Source organism: Pteronotus mesoamericanus, unplaced genomic scaffold (genome assembly GCF_021234165.1).
Source record: "Pteronotus mesoamericanus isolate MK-2021 breed Mesoamerican mustached bat unplaced genomic scaffold, CSHL_Meso_final scaffold_85, whole genome shotgun sequence".
Lineage (NCBI taxonomy): Eukaryota > Metazoa > Chordata > Mammalia > Chiroptera > Mormoopidae > Pteronotus > Pteronotus mesoamericanus.
The window spans coordinates 14,656,542-14,682,252 of record NW_026555329.1 but is presented as its reverse complement, the minus strand read 5'-3'; positions in this window follow the sequence as shown (position 1 = coordinate 14,682,252).

The window sequence follows — 25,711 nt, the reverse complement described above, 5'->3', positions numbered from 1 at the left end:
TATCAAACTAAAAACTTCTTCACAGAAAATGAAAGCATCAAAACCAAAGACAACCTATAGAATGGGTGAAAATATTTGCAAATTATATATACGATAAGGGGTTAATAGCAAAATATATAAGAAATGCATACAACTCAATAGCAAAAAACAACCCAATTAAAAAACTGACAATGGACATCGATAGACATTTTTCCAAAGATATACAAATGCCCAACAGGGTACATAAAAACATGCTCAACCTTGCTAATCATGAAGGCAATGCAAATCAAAACCACAATGAATTACTGCTTCACAACTGTTAAAATCGCCGTCATCAAGATGACGAGAAATAACAAGGATTGGCAAGGATGTAGAGAACAGCAAATCCTTTTGCATATGTAAATAGTGGTAGGGCCACTATGGAAAACAGTATAAAGTTTCCTCAAAAAAATAAAAATAGAAATACAACATGATCCAGAAATCCCATTTCTAGGTGTACACTTGAAGGAAATGAAATTGTCTCAAAGTCATATTTGCTCTCACATGTTCATTGCAGCAGTATTTATAACAGACAAGACATAGAAACAACTTTAATGTCTATCAATGGATGAATAAAGAAATATAGCATATATATATATATATGCACAGTAGAATATTATTGAGTCATAAAAAAGAAGGAAGTTCTGTCATTCATGATAATGTATGAAACTTGAGGGCATTATTCTAAGAGAAGTAAGTCAGACAGAGAAAGACAAATACTGTATGATATCACTTATACGTGGAATCTAAAAATAATTAACTTTAGTAACATTATTTTTTATTAACAGAGAGTATATTGGTGGTTTCCAGGGCAGAGTATGTGGGAGAAATGAGTAAAGGTGTTCAAAGGGTAGAAGCTTCCGGTTATAAGATAAATAAGTTCTGGGGATCTAATGTACATCACAGTGAGTGAAGTTGACAATACTGTATTGTATACTTGAAAATTGCTAAGAGAGTAAATCTTAATACACATACATAAAAATAATAACTATGTGAGGTCATGGATGTGTTTACTAACCTTACTGTGGTAATCTTACAAAATGTTCTATGTCAAAACTTATAATAAAGCTGGTGGGGAAGAAGAAAATAAATTTAAATAATGGAGCTCACACTAAAGACAAACGAAAGGTATTCATGGGGGAGGAGAGAAAAATTGCAAGTAAAAGAGAGAGGTTAGGTGCACACTTCACTTTGTGTTAACGTCTCAAGTTGTTCTAGTCCATGTTTGATGAAGAGAAATGGACTTAGTACACCATTCTTCTAGATATAGCTCCATGTCTTAAAGCATTTTCTAGAATTTTACTAAGCAAAGCATAATTCCATTTTATTAATGGAAAATCAGAGAGAATCATTTGCTATAAAAACTGTGAAAAAGTTTTTCTAAAATACATATATGAAATATATTATATATACATATAGCTAGAGATCCTGTTGGTGAAATTAGTTTTTTTTTTAATATTTTATTTATTTATTTTCAGAGAGGGTAAGGGAGGGAGAAAGGGAGGGAGAGAAACATCAATGTGTGTTTGCCTCTCGCTCATCCCCTACTGGGAACCTGGCCTGCAACCCAGGCCTGTGTCCTGACTGGGAATCAAAACAGTTACCCTTTGATTCGCAGGCCAGCACTCAATCCACTGAGTCACAGCAGCCAGTGCAGCAAAGGAGTTTTATTATTTATGATTCATTACACACAGTGAGGCTAAATTTTTAATGGCTACTTTAATTTCTTCATTCAAAATTGCCTGTTCATGTCATTTTCCCATTTTCACATTGGAGTACAGTCTTTTTATTACTGATTTTTAATAAATGTTTATATCAAGTTTATTTAGTTAAATGCTGCAAAAATTTCCAAAGCTGTTTTTCACTCTTCAATTTTTTATTTTCATCAAGTTTTTATTTCGACAATCATCTCTTCCATATTCCCTACTAGGTCCCAATCCAAAAGGAAGCACCCAACATTAAATGCCTTACTTTGTAATCATTGGGTTAATTGCTGCATATTTATAAGTGTCCTGGGAAATATTGGAAAATAGAAAGAAAAAGGATAGTTTTGAATTTGTCCAATTAATATGGCCTTGCTGAAATATGAAACTGCTGTAACTCTGTCCATGATATTCAGAAAACTAATATCCTATAAAGTCAGAAGGAGTTAATATGTACCTTATCTACTTTTACTAACACACACATATGCAGAGACAAGACAAAAAAATGGTCATGTGTTTTCCTCAAGAGGATAAGGTAAGCCAATAGTTAATTTAAGAAAATAAGTAGAAGAATCATGTTAATAAGTTACCACAGGTCATTTGCTTGAGAGCAAGAAAAGCTTTAACTGTTTCTAATTTCAATGAATCATAAGGTTTTATAATGGGTGATGGATGGATCTCCTCTACTTAAAGAGCTGGTAGAACACTTCACAGAACACAGACAGCAATAGTTTCAATTATTTCACTCACTCATTAATAAACACAGTGACTTTTTTTCTTAATACAGACACAAATTCCTTTATGCATTTTCAGGCTCTGTAATTCTAAATACTTTTGCTCTGTCTCAGAGGAAGAAAGTTTGTCTCAGGCACTGGCTCAAGAAATTGGAGGTGGTTCCCCAGTGTACAGCCCCTATAATGGACATGTCAGTGGTAACCACCCTTTTTTGGGGAAATGCTTCTCTTCCTTTTATATAAATGATACTGATAGAGGCTGCAAATCAGAGTACCCCACCTGTCTCTAAAGAGATGATGATATAAGCCGTGATGGAGCAAATCGTATCTCCATAGTATTTTTTCAAACTGGAAAGAAAAAGGATTCTTTTCTTTCAGTTTCCAAGTGTGTGCTTCCATGAGATCCAAAGCTCCCATGGTCATGGTTTTAGCCTGATGGAAATAGTGGGTTTGAGAGACTAAAGTTGACATATACACACACGATCAGGAGACAAGAGAAAGACAGGAACACCTGATGAAATTACAGTCTGTTTTTATCTTCATCTCAACTCTTCTTTTCTTAGTTTGATCTCAAGAGTTAATAAAAAGACTTAAACCTAAACTAGTTCAAATATAACTTGTTCTAAGCACCAGAATATGGCCAATTGTTGGAATATCACCACTATGATTATATTATATTATAAGACAATCTTCAAAGGATTTTGCAGATGCTGTTAAGGTCCCCTCTCAATTGATTTCAAGTTAATCAAAAAGGCAATTATCCTATGGGGGCTTGACCTAATCAAGTGAACTCTTTAAAGAGGGTCTAAAAGTCAGAGTAAATGAAATACATAAAAAACTCTCTTTCCTGTTCGCCTTAAAGAAGCAAGTCACCATGCATTCTACAGCTACAAGGTACTGAGTTCTGCCAACAAGCACATGAACTTGGAAGAGAATCCTGGGCTCCAGCAAGGAACTCATACTGGCTGGCATCTTGAATGCAGCCTTGTGAACTCTGAGCAGAGGACCCAGCTAAGCTGTGCCTCTATCTTGACCCATTGAAATAGGAGGATAAAAAATGTGTTCTTTTTTTAAAGCTGTTAATATTGTGGTAATGTTTTACTCAGTGATAGAAAACTAACACAATATTCTATTTATTATAAACAGTATGAAATTGAATACTAAGTAAGATATTTCTCAAAAGAAAGTTAGAGGTTGTATTTCAAACAAAAGGCATGGAATTTTGGGATATTAAGTCAGAAAGATTCCACTCTCTCCTCTCCACCGCCTGTGGACAAGGAAGCAATCATAATCAGAAAGATCAATGGGTAACAGAAGGCAGTATAAATCTGCTAAGTGGGATTGAGAGTCATTAGAAATAACGGTATTTTTACTTCATCAAGATGGAAGAACCAAACTTGGCCTTCAGACATTAAATCCCTGATTCTTAAAAATAAAAAAAAAGTTTGTGTCATTGAGGCTCTATTTTTCATGTCACAAGAATGAAATGTTCTACTTCTAATACAATTATATCCATAATATAAACTATTAATTTATATTAACCAACATCAGCAACCTTGTAGGAAACATGACTTTATAGTAAGCAGGAGAGTCTCCTAAGAAATTTAAAGCTGATAATGCATCAGCACCAAGTCAATGATATAGCACATCACATACTTGTCCTTGATTGGGCTTTGTTATACACAGGTCATTAGAGCCCAGGGCCATGGCTTGGGATAAGATACCTAAAGTAATTATAAGGAAAAAAGTACTTTCTAAGTATTCAATATGTACCAGTGTCTTACAAACTCATTCTTTACTCATAAAACTGTCAGCTCTAATTTATAGAAACAGAAAACTATTGATGATTCTTTTCAGGCCACATGACTGTATCATAACAGAATGAGGATTGAAAGCCAGACTTGTTTAGTATTTGCTTTTAGTCTCTACAATACTGCCTAACATAGCATGCCAGAATGTTATAAGTGATACTCATAAGCAATGCTGAGAAAGATGTAAAAACTCATGCCAGGTTCTCTTATTTCAATGTTGAATTAAAATGCTTTTTCAAAGACTCTGTTCCAAAGCTGGAGAAGTCACACTGCATTTCTTTTTCCATTATGATAATGACTCAGGAGATGTTACTGGGACTACATTGTAAACACGATACAGCCACTTAGAGAAAAGTCCACTCATTATTTAAAGAGTGACAGACTGGAAACCTTTGGAGAAGAAACTGGTTCACAATGTTAGAAATTACCATGCAAGACATTCACATCAAAGAATGGGCTTAACTCTTAAGAGTTGTGGTCCACTCACTATCCTTTCCTTTAAGCTTTCCCAGAATTTCCATCTTTAAGCAGAGAATTTAGATAAAGATCGTCCAGAATCACTTGCCTTTCAATTATTGAAGATTTTTTAAAGACCTTCTTCCTACTCTCAATTTCAAAATTATCGTCAATCTTAGTCTATCAATGGCTAATTTGTTTGGTTTGTTAATGTAGACACTTTAGATTTAAGGCTAGTATACTCTCTAGATTAAAGTCACTTTCTATAGATAGGTGACTTTTCATCTGTGCTCTCAGTTCCAATTTATCTGTGAGATCTAGCATAACATACTTAACATTTTTCTGGGCATTGTTTTCTATGTGAGCCATACGCTTTATAACGTTACTCACCTAACTGAGTCTTCTAATCTTTCCCTAACACACTGTCTTCAGAATGTTTTTTCCATTAGGTTATAATGCAAGCTTGAAAACTGAGAATGTTTTACTCCCTTTTATCAATCATCTAGAATTTCCTTATTTATAATCTCATTAACATTTCTTTCTTTCTTTCCCAATATCCACTGTTACTTCTGCTGTATAGGCCCTTATGGATACTTACAATAGATTCCAAGTAGGTATCCTAGCTCCAGACATTCTTTCATATATAATCATCCTGTACATCACTGCTGGATTCATTTCCCAAGCAGCATTTTGATTGCAATGCTAGAACTCTCTAGGGCTTAAAACTCTTTATGTCTTCTGAACGTCAATGCAAAACCAGAAAATCTCCATCCTTACCAGTCTCAATCCATCCTGAAGTTATCACTTAATTCTCTACCACTTTTTTGCTCATATGCTAAATTTCATACAAATTAAACCACATTATAAAACATCCCTACCCTATAAATATACCTGACATGTAACAAATGCCCTAGAATCTTTCTCTGGTTTTCTTACAATAGACTGACAGGAACTCAAGTTTTCTCCTTTTTCAGCACGAGAGATGCCACCCAAACACTGACGCCCCGTGGCGCGGTCATGTCCTCCCACCAGGATGGCAACATCCCACAGTCCCCCAAGTCGCCAGTTTGCACAGATGGCTTTCCCCGTATCCACAGAAACTGCTGATATCTAATTCCAGATTCTGACAACTGAGCTCAAAACATTTATTCTCCTGCTTATGAGGTTATTCTCATGTATTTCCCTAAGTCTAAGGGAACACGTGTAGCCCAGGATGGCTGTGAACGTGGCCCAACACAAGATCGTATTTATTTAAAACCTTTTTTTGCTCATTAGTTTTTGTTAGTGTTTGTGGCACAAGACAACTCTTCTTCTTCCAGCGTGTCCCAGAGACACCAAAAAGTTGGACACCCCTGCCCTCAGACATTTGTCCCTTCGAGTAACTAGTTTCCTGACACATATATTATGCTATTGTGAGCTTTGTTCTCACCCACCTCTCCATACACACCTACTTTGCTTCTAGTGTCCCTAAGCTCACCTGTGAATCTCCTAATACTGTATCAAAGTTTTTCCTTGTCTCATTCCATTCATCAAAATTTACTCCATGTCTTATTTCCTTTGTTATATAACCAAAAGAAGCTTTTCTTTGATAAATTCCAATGCATTAAACACTTACCTTACACTGCCTATTGTTTCTTATCTGATTCAGAAACCACTGGTAAAAATTCACTGTTTTTCCTAAATGTGTAAATATCATCACACCATCTATCACAGAAACTTAAGTACAGTATACTATCATTATTACAATTTAAATTTAAAAATTGCAGGAATAGCTTCTTTCCTGAAAGATTGAAATTGACATCTTTCAGTCCAAAATGTGTGTAATAACGTTGGTTCTTCCGTGAAAAATTGACTGATGATTTCTCACAACCTAATCCAGATGCTTCAGTTCTGCCTGGGTTGGTCAAGAAGATAAAACTACAATTTAATATAAATGCCACTATTATGCTTCTGAGAACAAAAGACCATATTTTTTATCAAAGCTCAATTTATTACAATAGTCTTCATATTTTTCTTAAACCCTAGTATGTTTAGGATGAAACTTCACAACTCAGAAGCCCAAACATATGAGAAAATTTGGACTGAGATCCAAAACTATGATAAAACGGATGGATCCACATTATATTTATGGTTCTGTTCATTTAAACAAACATGAGCAGGCTTCCAAAGCTTTTGATTATTTTACAAGAATACGATAAATTTTTCTATCTGGTTCTATACATGAAAGAATCAGCACAAAATCTGAGAGCTGACCGATTTTACAGAGAGAAGAACATAAAAGGCAGTTTCTTATGATCTTTCAGTAGAAAATGCACTTGAAATACTGTGAGAAAGGTAGTCTTGTGATATTTCTCATTATAAAAGGTCACTGTTCTACTCGTTTATCATTATTTTATGGAAGAAGCAGAGTGGATTGTGTCTAGGTGAGAGCAAGGTTGCTTAGAAGAGTTTAAAAAATTACCTGGTATTAAGAGGAACAGAGAATTACCCAGTATATTGCAAAGCAGAGTTTAGAAATATAATACTAGTGCTAAAATTCAGAAATATAAGGATGTGAAAAGAAAAAGAGAAATCTACACTAAAGAGATTATTCTTTTCTCTTATAAATAATTCCCCTTACCATAAAGCAGGCTTGTTCATGAGTTTTTTTAAAGGATATCCTCTGTGCATTTAAATTTCAGTTCCTCATTAGGGATAACTGGGAAATATTCATATATCATAATGGACACCAATATAGCAAAAGAACATGGAAGTATTTCAACAACTCAGATAAAATAAAATAGAGGGGTTTTTTTTCTCTACATAAATGCTAGGATATCTAATGTTATGTATTGTCATGTGGTATCATTGTGAAAGTCTATAATACACAGAATTAGTGCGTAATTCTATGGCACACCTGCTATGTAGTAGGTGTCACTCTGAGAACTCTACAGGGATTATTTCATTTAATCTGTGATCCTCTTAATAAATGTATGTGGAAAGCACTGATATTAGCTCTATTTAATAGAAGAGAAGGCCCAGGCAGTTGCTGATGGATGCATAATGAATAAATAATGGAAATGGAATGCAAACCAAGGCAGTGAGTATCATTCACCTATCTTCTGCTTTCTTATTTAAAAAGTCTTCTTTAAATAAATAAACAACAAAAAAGCCATGAGAAGGAACTTTAGGCAGGATTTAAATCAGGAAGTTGGAGCCCTTAAAGAGAAATTAAAAGGAAATTTTGAGTTAAAAAATATGGTTATCATTTTATTACTTTCTGTAATGTTCATTATTGTATAATTGATAACTTCATGGACTAAGAATTCAAATAAATTTAATAATAATCTTAAAAACAAAATATAGAAAGCTATTCTTGCATGCTCCTCAAAAAACCCTGTGTGTACAAGCTACTCGGTCTCTCTGTCACACTCTTTTAAGCATATGATAGAGGGGAAAACACTTTAATGTAAACCTTCCCTGTGTGATCAGTTTAGTAAAAAGAGCTACAATCTCATAGAAACAATTACATTTAAATTTACAAAATATAAATCATAATACAAATGGTGTCAATGACATTTTAAGAAACATTATCCATAATGACAATGTGCAGAAAAAAATCATATTTTCCAAAATAAAGGGAAACAGTTTCTCATTATTATTGATATTAATTACTTTGATAGCAAAAGAAAATAAAATGCAATCTAATCAATTATATCATCTTAATATACATCAATATTGTTGAATTTACTTTTAATAGAAACTGTATAGCATTTTAAGTTATATTATTGTCAATCTCATAAAAATTTACTTTGTAAAATTGTAGCCTGAATATCTTGTGAAGAGTGAGCTGATTTTCCTTCAGTTAGACAAAATTTCTAAATTAAAAAAAAAGCATTTTAGAAGAATACACTTTCATTAATAAAAGCTGAATTATATTATGAAAAGAAAACACAGTCCTGAAAATATCCACATTGAGTGCATTTGGCAAGGGAGGAGCAAATTTAACTTCTGAGTTTTCTATGACAATGTACATGAACAGGACTTTGTTGGATAACAAAAGTATTCATAATAAACAGGTATTCATGACTTCTCCTCTTTCACAGCTAGAAAATAGGGTAGAAAAATATCAATAAAATTATATTGTTTTATTCTAATATATTTACCTTTGTATAATCCCACTAGTGTTAAAAATTGAAATTTCTACCATACTATGGATGTATAGTTTACAGATAAGTGATGCAAATTAGGGAGTTGATGGAGCAAAAATAGACTCATAGTCACTCTTTGAAGTCTTACATTTTCTTATTTAAGTACAAATTTGTTAACATTAGAATTCCTTTCTCTTTTGACTAGACTACCCTGCTTGGGGTTTTTTAATGTTCTTTTAATTCTAAATGCAAATAAGTAAATTCAGTTATGATACCTTCTCTGGGGGAAAAAAAAATTTTGATAGTATCTCAAGATATTCCAAAACTAAGTATATTTTTTCACCAAATTTTGTCATCTTAATTTTTCAGCTTTGAGTACAGTCCTCTTAGGCAACAAACACATGAAATAACTATGAGTTCTGGTCCAAAAAGAAAGAAACAATTTTCTAAAAGTGATACAGAGTGATTAAAAATAGGCAGTACCAGGGGGGATTTTATCTACAAAGAAGAGACTAGCACTGCGCAAAACTTTGCAAAAATAACTTTTTTAAATTTTAGTCTGAATTCTGCCCTGTCAGCATGATGTGAGGTACCTTAAATTTATAAAACCTAGTCTTACTGTTTTGGAGAGCCAAGGAGGCAAATCTAGAAGAGGAAAGAATCCTTGAGGTGTAATCTCAATTCTACACATAAGTTCTGCCTAAATGTCTGCTCCCTGTACCACACAGACAAAGCTCACTGGTGCCCTATTCAAGACATACAAAGCTTCCATTTGAGTCTAGCCAAGTTAAATTACAGCTTCAAGAAATGTGGGAGAGGGAAAACAGAAGTCAATGTTCTCAAAAGAATATAACAGAACCTAGATTCTCTACAATATTCCACTCACAATGTTTAAGATGCAATTCAAAGGCACCTGGTAGACTGGTGTATAAAAAGTACAGAGGATGTCATCCTTCATCAAGAGAAATAGAGTCAGCAGAGATAAATGTCAAGATAATATGTTGAAACTGGCTAACAAGGATTTTAAAGCAGATATAATAACTATGCTGAAGGAAATATAGGAAAAAGAAAATATGTTTGAAATGAATGAATGAATGAATATGAAATCTTTGTAGAGAAGCACAAGTTAGAAAAATAAATGAATTGGGATCCCCCCACTTCTGCTTAAGATGGCGATGTAGGTAGACATGCTTTGCCTTCTCGCGCAGCCATGGAATGATTCACAGCCAGATCTCAAAAACAAATAACACTAAGAATCAACAGAAAATTGAGCTGTATGAAAGTCTGACAACCAAGGATTCAAAGAAGCCACACTCATCCAGATGGATGGGAGGGGTGGAGTTGCAGAGATGGGTCAGAGAGCCAGTGAGGCATGGAGGGGATGCAGCAGTGGTAGTGGGTCAGATGGTCCCACCTTCACTTGCAAGGGATAAAAATTGTGAGGGATGCCTTGGGAGCCAGTGATTCCAGCCTCAGGCCAGGTTATACATCCCAGGGGTCCAGTATTGGGAAGGTAAACCCACATTACCTCTGGTTGTAAAAACCAGTGCGGGTTGAGGTGGCGAAAGAAACTGCCAGGTTTTTGCCACTCAAAGGGCCTGCACAGGCTTAGAATTACACAAATGTAGGCTGTAAGGGTGCCAATCACATAAAGGAGGTGGGTGAGGTGACTAGAAGCGGGGCAAATGCCAGACAGGCCTCCAGAAGCCACACAGTGGCATTGACCCCTCTCTAAGCCCCCCTGACCTACACACACAGAGCCAAAAGTGGTAAAGTAGGTTGTCCCACCCTGGCAATTACATAAGGCTCTGCCCCACACAATTTACAGGTGCCTTTTCTACATAGGCCATGCTACTAAGACAGGGAGTAAAAGCAGCTCTACCTAATAGACAGAAACAAACACAAGGAACCTGTCAAATTTAGGAGGCAAAAAACTATGGCTCAAATGAAGGAACAGAACAAAACCACAGAAAAAGAAATAAAGGAAATGGAGATAGTCAACCTATCAGATACAGAGTTCAAAATGCTGGTAACCAGGATGCTCAGAGAACTCATTGAGTATGGCCACAAAATAAAGTAAGAAATGAAAGATACACTAAAGGAAATACAGAAAAACATGCAGGGAACTAACAGTGAAGGGAAGGAAGCTGGGATTCAAATCAACAATTTGGAGCAAAAGGAAGAAATAAACATTCAACCATAACAGAAAGAAAAAACAAGAATTCAAAAAAATGAGGAGCAGCTTAGGAGCCTCTAGGACAGCTTTAAATGTACCAATATCTGAATCATAGGGGAGCCAGAAGGAGAAGAGGAAGAGCAAGAAACTGAACACTTATTTGAAAAATAATGAAAGTAAACTTCCCTAATTTGGTGAAGGAAGTAGACATACAAGTCCAGGAAGCACAGAGAGTCCCAAACAAGTTGGACCCAAAAAGGACCACAACAAGACACATCATAATGAAAATGCCAAAGGTTAAATATAAAGAGAGAATCTTAAAAGTAGCAAAAGAAAAACAGAGAGTTACTTACAAAGGAGTTCCCATAAGACTGTCAGCTGATTTCTTAAATGAAACTTTGCAGGTAAGAAGGAACTATCATGAAGCATTCAAAGTTATGAAAAGCAAGACCTATATTCAGGATTACTCTACCCAGCAAAGCTATCATTTGTATAGAAGGGCAAATAAAGTGCTTCTAAGACAAGATAAAGCTAAAGGAATTCATCATCATCAAATTATTATTATATGAAATGCCAGAGGGACTTATTTAAGAAAAAGAAGAACATCAAAACTATGAACATTAAAATGACAACAAACTCACAACTATCAACAACTGAATCTAAAAAACAAAAACAAACTAAACAAACAAGAACAGGAACAGAATCATAGATATGGAGATCATTTGGAGGGTTATCAGCTGGGAAGAGGAATGGGAGAACAGGGAAAAGGTGCAGGGATTAAGAAGCATAATTGGTAGGTAAAAAATAGACAAGGGGATGTTAAGAATAGTATAAGAAATGAAGAAACCAAAGAACTTATATGAATGACCCATGGACATGAACTAAGGGGGGAATTGCTGGAGGGAAAGAGGATACTGGGCATAGGGATAAAAAGGAGGGAAACTGGGACAACTGTAATAGCATAATTAATAAAGTATACTAAAAATCAAATATCTGATCCCTCCCTAAATTAATTAATTGGGGAACCTCCATACTATTTTCCATACTACACAGGTATTATTACAACATAAAGAATATGGTCAATAATATTGTAATAACTATGTATGGTGCTAGATGTGTACTGGAAATATCACGGGGGGCCACTCTGTAAAGTACGTGATTGTATAACCATTACAACCTACACCTAAAACTGATGCAAAATAATATTAAATATAAACTATCATTGAAAAATAAAATTTAAATTAAAAAATAAATTGGAAGTGTGGATTGAGAAAATTTTCTGAATAAAATCTGACCAGATCTCTGGGAAGAGAAAGATTTAACAGCAGAATGGAAGAAAAAAAACAAACCAACAAACAAACAAACCAGAAGAGTCAAAGAACTTGACCATAGAAGAATATAAATTATCCATTATGAAGACACAGTGAGGAAAAAATTGATAATAATGACCACCTAGTGCCTAAGTTTTATTTTCTAAATATTGGCAAAGCACTATTCATTTTAATTTTAGGGCTTAAAAGTAAATTAGCATGTTTCTCATCACAGCCACCATTCACTCAATAGTCTTAATCAAAATCCCAATTTGTTTAACACTTTCACCAACATAAAGGCAAAACAGTAACTATAAGACAAGTTTTCAATTTGTATGCAAATTATGTAGTTTAAAAAAATTAACTCAAAAATTCATGAAATCTCAACACATGAATTAGAAAAACTGGATAAGGTTAATAAAATTTGAATGTTTGCCTTTTATTTTTATGTATATTGGCTACATAAATGTGTGATTATTAGCCAGAGAAAACAACTGACTCTCGGTCATAGAATATGAAATCTAACTTTGCAATTTGTGTTTTGGAAAACTTCAAAAGATACCTGGTTAATAAGCCAAAACTCAAGAACCAATTAAGTGTAATGTAAAATGGCCACATTTCTATCTTTCTGTGCCTCTTGTCTGTTCTCTATAAAATTTATATCTAACCCACCCACAGCACCATATCCACTGTTACAAACCCATATCTAATACAATCTCCAGGAAACTTCAGCAACGTGCTGTTCCTCTTTTCAGCCCTTCTATTTCTACTCCCATATCTTAGTTTAACCCATTCCTACTATATGTCCTGGTTTAATTTACCTCCCCACCTCAAATTTCCATATGTTCAAAATCTCTCCATGCTGTAAACTTAAATGTTACCTCTTCCCAAAAGTTTTACTAATATCCCAGCCAGAACAGTACCCTCCTTTTCTACTTTTCACATTTGTTTATCATTTAGCCCTGTCTTTTAAGTATTTGTGGTAACAGCACTTAACTATGAATGTTCCAAAGGCAATAACATCTCATTCCTAGTTGTATTACTGCTTGTATTTATCACCCAGAAAACTATACTATTTGTTTTACCAAACAGTGTTCCAAATGGCTCCAGTCCATCCAAGCTTTTCCCTCCAGGCTGAAATCCCAGTGATATATAATTTTATCCTTCCTTCTCTATTTAATAGCAATTGAAAGAGCCACTGTAGCATCTATTTGGACCACCTAATGAATAATTAGCCTGAATCATTTTGATAGCCTGCATAAACTACAAAGTTGTCCTAATCAAGGAAATGGTGGGTGTCATAGAAATCAGAGGTCAAAGATACTTCAGTTCGCCATCCATTTTTAGCTCTGTCTGGTTATTGGCTGCCATGCCTTTGGTAATCATGCAGTGAACATCACACAGATGGAATATTAATTGGACCATTGATAATCTACAGAAATCTGAATCCATTTTTGCTGAGGTCTATAACATTTTTGATACAATAAATATCTTTTTTGCATGAGCAATATATTTTCCTGTTTAAATGACAGATTGTTGGGTTTGTTACTTTTGTTTCTAGAGTAAAAGTGAACCCACTGAATGATCTATAGGACCTGATACTAACATTTGGGCCCATTAACTTAACTAGTCCATGACCAAAAATGCAGTGAATTGTGTTAAATTAGACTTCAGTAAATAAATAAAGACTGAATGCATGAATAAATTTTTAAAAACATGAAGAATTTCCAAGTATGAAACAGGTCAGTGAGATTTTAGAAATTACATGTACCCTGCAAAGCTCAGCATTAAAGATACTATCTGATCCACCTGTACATTGAGCTGACACTTTAACAGAATCAATCAAGGCAAACAAGTACATTTTAATGCTTTTTAATCTGGACTAGTTTTGATATACTGGGAATAAAACAGATCAAGTAAGAAAATCAAAAAAGATAAGGTCTGTAAAAGCACAATGAACATTACTGAACGCAATACAAATGTAAAGAGGATTCTAATGGAAGTAAAAGTAGGCAAGGACCATCAGGGAAGAAGTTCCCAGTTAGTTTCATTTTGTCACTGGCCAATGTGATTCAGTATTGGGTAGGATTCCATAGCAAGTCTTACTTTCTTTGGGAGCTAGATTTGATCCAATGGTTTGATGAAGTTTTTTTTAAAATTCATCTGGATAGAGAGCTTTTTGCATGTATTTGTACACTTAAGAAACCTTCCTTATATCAAGGCAAACTTTTTCTGTTCATTTGAAAGTTCCTATTTTGAAAAAACTTGGTTCAGATAGCAAAAGCACACAAACTTTCTCCGTACTGTACAAAAATAGTATTGATACCTGAGGCAGTATATGTTATGCAAAGTATTCGCTTTACCAGCTGAAATGAGAATCCTCATTTCAATATAGCTTCCAGAGGCTTAGACCATGGTTTGAACTGTAATCACCCTGCAGGGGGAAATTTAAAGATCAAAAAATGTCTATTTGCTTCCTTAGCCCAAGTCTAGTATTTTCTCTGTGGCAAACTGACTTTGATTTCTCCTGAAAAATATTTAAGTTTCAGTGTATTTCTTAGAATTGCCAAGGAAAGTAAGATAGTAAAAAATGTGAAGGACCATGTAATTTTATTTAAAGAATAGTTTATATATAGGTGAACTTATAGTTCTTATGAATGAATAAATAATTGCAACTTATATTTTCTTTGGGATTTATGCTTTAAGTGATTTTATTATTTATACAGTATGTGAGGCTGATAAAAGCTTTGGTGTAAATCAATTGCATGTTACACTTACTTGTTTTAGGCATGTCTGTATGAACCCAAAATATTGAGTCTCCACAAAGATCACCTAATATATATATATAGTTAAAATATTCACATTTGAACACATGATGTTATTATCTTTATAATTTGGGTGGCTATGAGGCATTTGACAGAAAAGTAATTTCCTCTAAATCTTAGTCTTATTCCACTGCTGAATAATTAAATTAATCCTTTGTGAAAAACATTACTTTGTTTGATTAAACATGTCTTGTTTCTCCACTTATCTTGGGCTCCTTGGTCTTTGCTGGGTTAATCTTTCTTTTTGTAAATCCTTCAGTTATCTTTCTAACTTAATAGAAAAAAAGTCTAGATGTAATATACTAGGAGCAGTATAGTAGCATTAATATTTATATATTCTATGTATACCATTTTTCCACTAAGTCCTTATAAAATCATTTGATTCTAAAGTATTTTTGTATATTAGCAAAAACTAATTATATTATTAAAGTGTGGTTTTATACCTCTAAATTGCTAAACTAAAAGAAAAAAATCTTTTGCTTTGGAAACCCCTATACTACATGGAATATCCATCAATTATATAGCCATTTATAAGTAATATAGTCTGTAGAATAGTAGAAAGTGTAAAATAATATTGAATTAAACCAGCAATAAAATAAGTATGCTCTAATTTAAATTGCTTTTTAGTAAGAGGCAAACAATAACCTGTGGGGGGAAAATAAAACCAAAAAATAGAAAAGTAAAATTACAAGTGTGGCATAAAAAAATAAGTTTATCTTATAGTTCTGATATCTATAAGATATAATAAAAAGTAGAAGACTCTTTATATGATGCATAAAAATTTTTGCACTTCTTAGATTATGGCCAAGAAGAAGTCTGTAGGTGTTAAAGTGATATTACAAGACACCAAAATATCTCCTATATTATGGTAATCAAAAGATATCTAAGTAAAGGCTGAAATTGATCTCAAATAGTTGGCATTATAAGATCACAGTAGGTGAGTAACCAGATAATGTTAATAGAAAAAAAAATGAAAAAGAGACTTTGGATTTTGTATATACTTGTCAATCCAAGGAGGTACGTTTATGTACCTCCACAGTTAATGTAGAAAAGTGTGATTTTCCCTGCTGATCCAGAGAGTATGATAGTAAATGAAAAAGTTGTAGATCCAAGTTCCCTTTTGGTTTCACTTGCTGGTTTGTATCTCTGCAAGGAAAAAAAATACATACCAGGAAAAGCTGAGGCTTGGGCCAAGACCCACCCAGGCAGTGTGCTGCTTAAAAGGTCCTATTTGCCGTTACTATGGTCAGGTGGATGAGGCCTATTCTTTAGCGGTAAAACACATGCAGCTTGAGAGAAAGCTTTCTGCATTTACTTGCACATTTAAGAAACTTTCCTTCTATCAAAGTAAACCCAATCTAAATTTTACATCCTAAAAGCTTAGTGGATATCTTAAAGTCTATTCTTTTTTACCTATAGGCAGAAAAGGCTGGAATTGGACAAAATAAAAAAATTACTTTAATATTACAAACTAATTTTTTTTCTTGTAATAAACATTTTAAAGCTTAAGACCATTTGGTAATAGTGGAGAATGAGAGACGTATTTTAAGTAAAGTGTCTGGGACTCAAAACTCACTATCTTACAGAAAGAGATAAAAACATGCATAAAGCAAGTCATAAAGCGTTAATCCTCAGTGAAGGATAGGCTTACTAATTTTAGAGAGAAAGTAGGAGAGAGAGAAACATCAATATGAGAGAGAAACCTTGATCAGTTGCCTCCTGTATGCACCTTGTACCTCTTGGTGTATGGGATGACACTGCAACCAACTGAGCCACCTGGTCAGGGCCAAGGGAAAGCGTATTTGGTAAGTTATCAAATCACCCAGGTGATCATCCCTGTGTGTTAGCTTTACTAGCATTAGCACTCTCTAGCACACTGTGGAAAATAACTGGAGAGGAAAGAGACCAGAATCAGTGAAAAAAATCTGTTGGGAATCTAGACCAGAGAGGTGGTGGAGGATACGTAGCACAGAAATGTGAAGGGGTGGAAGAATTCAAGCACTAGGTCAGAGGGGGAATGATGTGAATTATCAGCCATTTGCTGTGGTGAGTAAGCGGAACAAATATAGAAAGAAGATTCCAAAAGTTGGTAGTTTGGTGAACAGAGTCCAATTGGGATGTCATCAACTAAAAAAAACAAACAGAAAACACAGTGTTTGTCTGGAAGAAAGAGAGGAAGTTATTCGGTTTTTTAGTTTGGCAGATGTTAATAACTTTCTTAAATGTTCAATTGGTTGTGGAGACTGTTAGCTATTGTAAATCAAAAGTAAATCAGTAGTGAAAGAGTTGAGACTTATCGACCGTTCCTTCACACAATGGAAGGTGATGGAAAGGATAGAAGCAAAGCCTCTGGGATAACCAAGATCAAAAAAAGCAGGGTGTTTTGTTTTGTGTTTGTTTCCTTCTATTTTTCTTGCATAGGAGTATTTTGAGAAGCCAACAAAGAGGAAATTGAAGAGTTAGTAAAGAAAGGGTATCATAATGGTAGCAATGACTATAAATAGAAGGGAGAATTTTGGGGGGAAAAACAGAAAAAGTTTGCCTTTGGAAAAAAATAATATTCTTTTGTTTTGGGAAGGAGAAAGGAATGTAAAGTCATGTGAATATAGAAAGACATTTTAAGGAGATGTTTTAGTTTAGGTTCCTCCCAATGTAGGCCCTGAGGAAGAATTTAACATCATAAAACACAAGTCAGGGGTGGGGAGGTGAACCAGAAATGGGAGAAGGAAGAATAAAGTATGTACTTACATTCATGCTACAGGGTTCGAACCTCTAAGGGCAGTCTAAGAAATTGTATAAATCACCCTTTAGAGTGGTTTCACTACAGGAACAAGATGGGGCATTTCCCACCAAATTCTATCTTGTATTGGTTGAGGATTGACCTCAGAGAATTTCAATGCCTCCCCTCTCAAGCCACACACACTCCCCTTGGCTTTTTGTTTTTCTTCCATCCCAGGGGGAAGACTTACTAACATAAATAAAACATTAACAAAGACTTTATTCCCATAACAGCACATCTGGGTTATGCTTTGGAAGGTGATGTGTCAGGCGCAAGGGAAAATTTAATTTACTTTTTATGATGTTTCAGTCTGGAGAACTGGAGTGATTTAATAAGACTCCTCAGGATAAAGGCTAGACCACAACTATCTGATGTCCCATCTTTCTGTTATAGAGGAATGTACTGGAGAGAGGGCAGAAAAGAGCCAGGGATCTTAGGGAAGAAGACAAAGAGATCCCAGAGTGTGTGTGTGCGGGGAGGGGGTCGGGGGACTCACAGATGCTTCCCTGAGACGGAGTCTACATGATGACCTGGGGTGTGATAGGAGAGGGAAGGGCACTTTTTGCAGCTGACTGTGGACACTGTGCATCGACTATTGATTGGGAGACTGTCCCTCCTCACTTTCTTAGGCATTGTGGCCTCACAGAATGCATACCCATGCATTACTAATTTTATATAATACATGTTCTATGTGCCTGGCATTGCGCTGAATGCTGGGAACACTAGCGAATAGACAAGCCTGGTCCTCACCCTCATGACATTTATAGTCAAAAGGGTTAGAGGATACCTGTCTGGGGTTTCTTTTCCTGCTTCTCTCAGTTTACCTCAGTCATGATTGCCCATTGAGTCATCTTTTACATCCTGCCGTATAATTATTTGTGTGCATGCCCAGCCTCTCCTAACCGATTAAGAGCTCCCTGTGGGCAAAAGCTTTTTCTTCTCAGACACAGTTACTGACTCTGACTGACTCAGACGGAGGCAGCAGAGATGACTGAGGGAGGTTCTCATTTGAAGTCTGGGTATGAGCATTTTAAGCCTACAATGTGTTTGACCCAATCTGCTCAGCTATATCCAGAACTGTGGGAGAAGTTTCTTTGCCTGAAGGAGTCAGCCCTCCTCTTACTTTATATCTTCAAAGCAACATATTTAATGATCAAAGCCATATCTGTCCCACTTATTCTGGGAACAACATTACATTGAAGTTGGAGCTTTAAAAATGATGGGGAAAAGTTTGTCTTTAGGCCACTGCTTCTAAGTTTGTGGAAATGAATATTCAAAGGAACATTGTTCGGCAGAACATTTCAAACTTTCTGAATGTGTGATTCTGTGAGCAGTTATAATATTAAGAAGTAGCTCAGGGACTGAAGCTGAGTAGAATGGGGAAAAGAACAAAGACTTTGGACTTAGACAGAATGAACATTTTCATATATTAACTACATGAATTCGGATACATTAACCTCTCTGGGTCTCAGTTTTCTCTTTAAAATAGGGATATTAATGCGCTTTCCCAGTGTCATAAGAATTGACATAATTCATGTAGAATACTTTGTATACTGAAATATATAGTCCTCATAAATGACCCTTAGAATCTATTTATTTTGGACCAATCTGACAAATATTTGCCAGATGTCTCTATTTATTTAATGACTAGATAGGTAATAGAAATTCTCTGAAAAACTAATTTTTATAGAAATTACAAAACTAAATAATAATACACATAGCACAGGACCATACATGATAATGAAGAAAGGGACAAAATACAGTTAAAACAGTGTTTTACCTGAGGAATAAAGAGGCCAATAAATTTATGAGAAAATTGCCTAAAATATGTTATTATATACACTTTGCCAAATGTTTAAATTAAAATCAATGGAAAGACTTAAAAATAAAATTTCTCAACTTTTATAGTTTCTTTGAAGAAAGAAACTTAGCAAAAATATTATTATAACTGTGAGGAAAACAAATCTATGAAACCCCATAAAGCATTAATTCATACAACTTCTTCCAAGCCCTTCTTGAAAGAAACCAGGAAAAGTTGTATACTATTTTTTTCTGACCATAAAAATCAATCTAATCATGTCCCTCACTCGATGCAGGGTTTTCAGCAAACAGTGACAAATCAATTCTTGTGTAGTATGTGGAAAGCATCAATGCGTACCTTAGAAAAGACAGAGAATTCATACCTCTGAGTCCAGACACGATGCATCCAAACACGATGCATTATGAAATGAATGTGCCAGCATGCTATAAAATGGAAACACACACGCTTATAAGCTTTCATAGCATTTTGTAGCCCCCTGGTGACACTCATTACAGAATACTTGATATTTCAATCCAGCATGCAGTTTCCCTCTCCCTTTTAGACTACAAACTATTTGAAAGTTAAGACTGTGTCTTGCTCATTTTTATTTTCACTGTTCTATTACCTGTTATGCCAACATCAGGAATCAGTCTCTTAGACAGCTCAACGAAGTAAAGAAAATCAATTCTGGGCGTGTTTAAAATGTACCAGACACTAAGTTTAGAATTCTTACAAAATACCTCATTAAGTACATTATTGAATTCAACTTTTTAAGCGTTGCAGGTCTCTTTGGCCTGCTACAAAAGATGAAAGGGTTTCCCTTTCTGCCTTACCCATGCCAAAGCCAAAGCTTTACAGGCTACAAGTTATTGAGTAGTAGTAGTTTTAATACACAGCCATCAACAATATAATTTTACCTCCTCCCAAGTAAAGTCTGAAACACAGACAAACTCATGAGTGAAAATATTCATGCTAATTAAGTAAGTTTCTCTTTTATGTTCAAATTAGAACATTTAACATAAAGGAAATGTCTAAGAAATAAATCTCATTAAACTAATGAGTCTGTAAGTGTCATCATGTGTCAGCCTTCCCGTTTTATTTTTTTCTCCAGCTCACATGTTATGCACAATTGTGAAAAAATAACTGGTACAATCCTTAGAAATAAGAAGGAAATAAAACTGAAATTAGGGCTTTATACATGTGCAAAAGTGTCATATAACTCGCGAACAAAATGCAGGCTCCTTTCTGTTGTTCCTTCTAAGATAATAATTAATCAAAAATATATTCCCTTTGATTTGCATTAATATAGTTGGCTCATACATTTGCTAACATATGTGAAACAACTTGAAAGGAATCAAAAACTCTCCTTTGTATTCTCAGAAGGTAAAAGAGTGCAATTCATATTACACAAAGATTTCACCTTTATTCAGCAGTTGACTCATGTGATAAACTGAAACTGGAAGGACTAATCTGACACTGAGAAAGGGAAAGTTAAATGCGGGATTCAGAATTCTGTTCAAATTGGACAACACCAATGGGAAGACTAAAGCTCCTCTCTTTACTGAAGCAGCAGTTTGAAGTACTCTTGTGTAGTATAATAGAATAATTGACCCAATTAGACCCTATTCATCAGAAATTAGATTTCTGCAGGTGCCAAGCACAACGGCTTTTAAGGGCCTTCTCAGCTTCTCACTAGCAACACAGGAAAATTGCAAGCACAACAAAACTGTAAAATCTTCAATTTAATATCTTTCCTCGAGGTATCTGCTGAACTTCACTTCAATTTTAAAGACAGATGAAAGGGACACAGCTTAGGGTCTCTTTCCTTGCCAAGACGGACCTTTTCTTGTAAGCCTATGGCCGGCTATCCTCTTTAACCCAGGTTTAAAGAAACACATCAAAACAATGACTGTAATCTGTGACTGAATATTCACCTTTCACAGAGCAACTCATTCCAAAGTCTGCCTAGTTCAGGTCATGTTTATGAAGATTCATATTGCATTCACTATGTAAGGTCATAGAATATAGAATAGTTTCAACCAAGTCCTTTAAATGCTATTTTTTTCAGATGCAATTCATATTATACAGTTGAATATTTTTATTTTAAATTGAGCCTGAGAGCCTCAAAAAGGAACACTGATGATATTTCAAGCTTTCCTGGGAGTATGGGATAGGAAGGAGGTAAGGAAAACCTCTTCCATGAAGATCAAGTGATTGTTAAATGAATTTCAACTCTTGTTTTTCTGATAAAATAATAGGATACGAAGAAATTACCTCCATTGACCTTCCTATGTTTTCCACCTTGAATACATACACAATCAATTTATTTTATTTTTTCTAGTACTTATTACTATTGAAACATGTTTATATACATGTATGTTTACATAACATTGATTTCTGTATCACAAATTACAATGCATGTTCCAAGGGAACAAAGACATTGCCTAAAATAGAGCTGGCTCCCCTATTCCTAATGCCCAGAAAAGTATGGGTCACATGGTTGAGATTCGATAGATGTTTCTGAATGAATGAATGAATAAAAGAAATTTGTTTTCCTTAGAGAAATCTAAATTAGTGCATTAGTGGTGTACTGATCCTAAGGAGACGATCACCCCTGGCTTGCTTCAGGGGTTCAAAAGGATTACGTCAGATCCAATAAGAAAAGAGTGTAGAGTTCAGTTTAGCTTCCAGCCAGTCTGTGGGCTTCCCTCTGTTTCTCCAGAGCTGCCTTAGCGTAGGCTCTGTTCCCATGATGAGCACGGTCGCAATGGCAGAAGCAGTTCTGGTCTGACCCGATCCACACCAAACCAGACAGAAAAATCTCCTCAAAGCTAAGATATTTTTTCAAATTTTTAGAAAGTCTAGGAAATTTTATCTTCTTGATCCTGATTGTCCTAACTTGTATTACATTCCTTCTCTAAAGAACCAGTTGTCGGCTTTGTTTATGTCATATGCTTCACCCTCGGAGTAGAGTGAGCTTTATGCAATGCACATGAATTAGGAGTGAAAGAGGGCCAGGTTAAGTTCCCCCATAACAAAATTGGGGTTCTAATGCTGTTAAGGGTAAAAATTAAATTGCCAATCATACCCCTAAAACCTAAATTAGTGGGTGCCTTTTAGTATTTTTCCTAATTGAACTCTACGCCAAAATGTATCATTCCTCCCATTTCTCTCTTCCTTGGCTTTGATCTGACTCTCAGAACTCCACCATGTTCCTGGCGGTTGATTTTGGTTACACAGTTGGCTATTTTTATGCTACCTTCCCTTTAAATGCTGGTATGTTCTGGGGTTTGCTCCTCCTGCCTTTGTTTACTTATCCACATATTCTCTCACAATGATTTAATCTATACCTATGATAGCAACTGAATGGAAACACTAATGACTCCTAAATCTTCATCTCTATGTCAGACGCTTCTCCAATGTTACAGGTGTTATATATCAAACTATCCGGTAGACCTTACCTCAACTGAAAGGAAATTATATCCTAACTAAATGTTATATCCCTATCCTTTCCCTAGCCCTTATTATAACCCAGTTTCTCCACTGTGGTGGTTGCAATTAATTGGAGCCAGCAGAGTCAAAACCTACCTCAGCTTCCAACTCTCCAATCAACACACACCAAATCCTGTCAATCCCACTCCTTAAATATCTCTCCAGTGAATCTAACATTTCCTCTCCATTCACAGCATTATTACCACTGTCTTAGATTAAACTATCATTTTGTTTTTCTTGCCTGAGACTATTGGAAGAACCTCCTAACTGGTCTTCTTACTTCGGGTTTTTTCCCCCATCCCAAACACTTTCCGTATTTTTATTAGAATAGTATAAATCTGATCACATTCATTCAGTGGTTCCCAGTGACTCCCCAACAGAGAATAAAATTTGTAGTAGGACATCAGGGGCTGTTCCTTCCTTGCCTGTTTTCCAGGCTCATCTCTTGCTGCTTCCAATAGGCTGTTACTTTCGCATTCACCTCAGCTCAAGTGCCAGCAGACATCTCTGAAAGCAGACTTTGGTCCCTGGTGAAAAATGGGTAGACAACCTGCTCTGCTTCAATAGCATCTTCTGCATACTTCTCAAATGTCACTTATTCTATTGTTGCAAAAGTGTGTGCATTTTCTTTCTCATGCCAGTATGATACCTCTTGGAAATCAGATGCTATGTCTTGTTCTCTCTGGGTCCTACAGCCTGGGAGAGGGCATTATACAGAGTATGAACATACTCCTGGAAGGAATAATAAAATGGCCTCTTCTGCTACATGTCAGTTTCCTTTCACAACCAGCAGAAGTATCTCTCTGAACTCAAGGACAGCTCTCGTCCCTCTTTTAAATAGCTCATTTATTTAGGTCAGGCTCATGCAAGGTAACATCTCATTTTAGTAACACAAAATCTACTTATTATGAACCTTAATTATATCTGCAAAATCCCTTCAGTCTTCACCTTTGCCATGTAATGTAACATAATCATGAGAATGACACCTCACTCAATTCACAGGTTTCATGCACCCTCAAGGGGAGGGGATTATACAAGGGCATGGGTTATTGGGGTCATTTCAGAATACTACCTACCATGGCTGATACCTCTAGACTAACTATTGCTTCTCAGTCCTCAACTCGTATTAGGGGATAATCTCAAATTTTCACAACCAAGCTGAAATCGAAAGGGGCAAGCCAAATGAACTCAGGAGTCTGGGGCTATCTCCTGGTTTATTAACTAAGAAATAATTTATCATGTTAACTATTTCTAAAATTCTGCAGTATTTTTTAAAGTTCACATAAGAATTGTTAGGCGAGTTTTACAATTGCATGTATGTCATTTTCTTGATAAGTAGCATTTTTTTCATTTTCAGCATATTTGTATATCTTTGTGCCTATATTCATAGGTAACAAGGTGAACATTTGAGACCCAAGAGTGCACATATCACATTCATTTTTATTATCCAAATGCCTACATCTCAATAGTTAATTAAAATCAACTACCCCCCCAGCACAGTTCTTTCTAATTAATTCTGCTTAATTTAAGGCCTTTGCCTCATTTGACTTTTGAATTACCTATGTCTCTTAAGAGATAGATGAGAAGGACTTTTGATGTTTGCTTAAAATATTGTATAGGCATCTATATAATTTGTTCCCAGTCATTTCTAACAAGACTGTTCTAGCTTTTTGGTAGACAAAAAAAAGAAAGAAAGAAAGGAAAGAAAGAAAGAAAGAAAGAAAGAAAGAAAGAAAGAAAGAAAGAAAGAAAGAAAGAAAGAAAGAAAGAAAGAAAGAAAGAAAGAAAGAAAGAAAGAAAGAAAGAAAATGAAAGAAAGAAAAATATTTGTAGGCTTTAGATCTGACAACAAAATGTCTTGGAAGCTACTGTTTCTTCAAACCCAACTGAGGTCAGTGATATCACAGAGCTATTCCTGAGGATTTCTGCTTCTCCAGCAAAATCAGGCTGACAAAGGCCTGTGAAATGACTCTCCCCTCCTAACAGTGAAGAAAGCTGGTCTCAGTCCCACGTGTGCTGGCGCTTGGCATTCCTCTGAACAGTAGAGGTGGCCTCACTTTCAAACTTCCCACAGACATTCTCTCAGAATGCTGCTTCTGCACGGCCCACGTCAAAGGGAACAAAATGGTAAAAAACAAGGAACTGACATGAGACTTAAGACGCTATCAGTGCCCCATGTCTATAAAGGCATTGCCTTCAATAATGAACCTGTTCAATCTTCAGTGGTGCATGAAGGAACAACAGAGACAGACAAAGAAAACTCAAAGACCTCCTCGGATTCGCATCCTAGGGTCATATTTTTGACATTTGAAGCCAGCTTAGTATTAGAGAAACATCTTTGTAGATCAAAGATTTAACCTATGGTATGCGGATATGCTTCAGAGAGTGCAAGAAGCCCCTGAAATAATAGGGGAAATGTCCTGCCAGTACATGCACATAACACAAATGTTATTTGTGATCATCTCTGCCCTTAGAG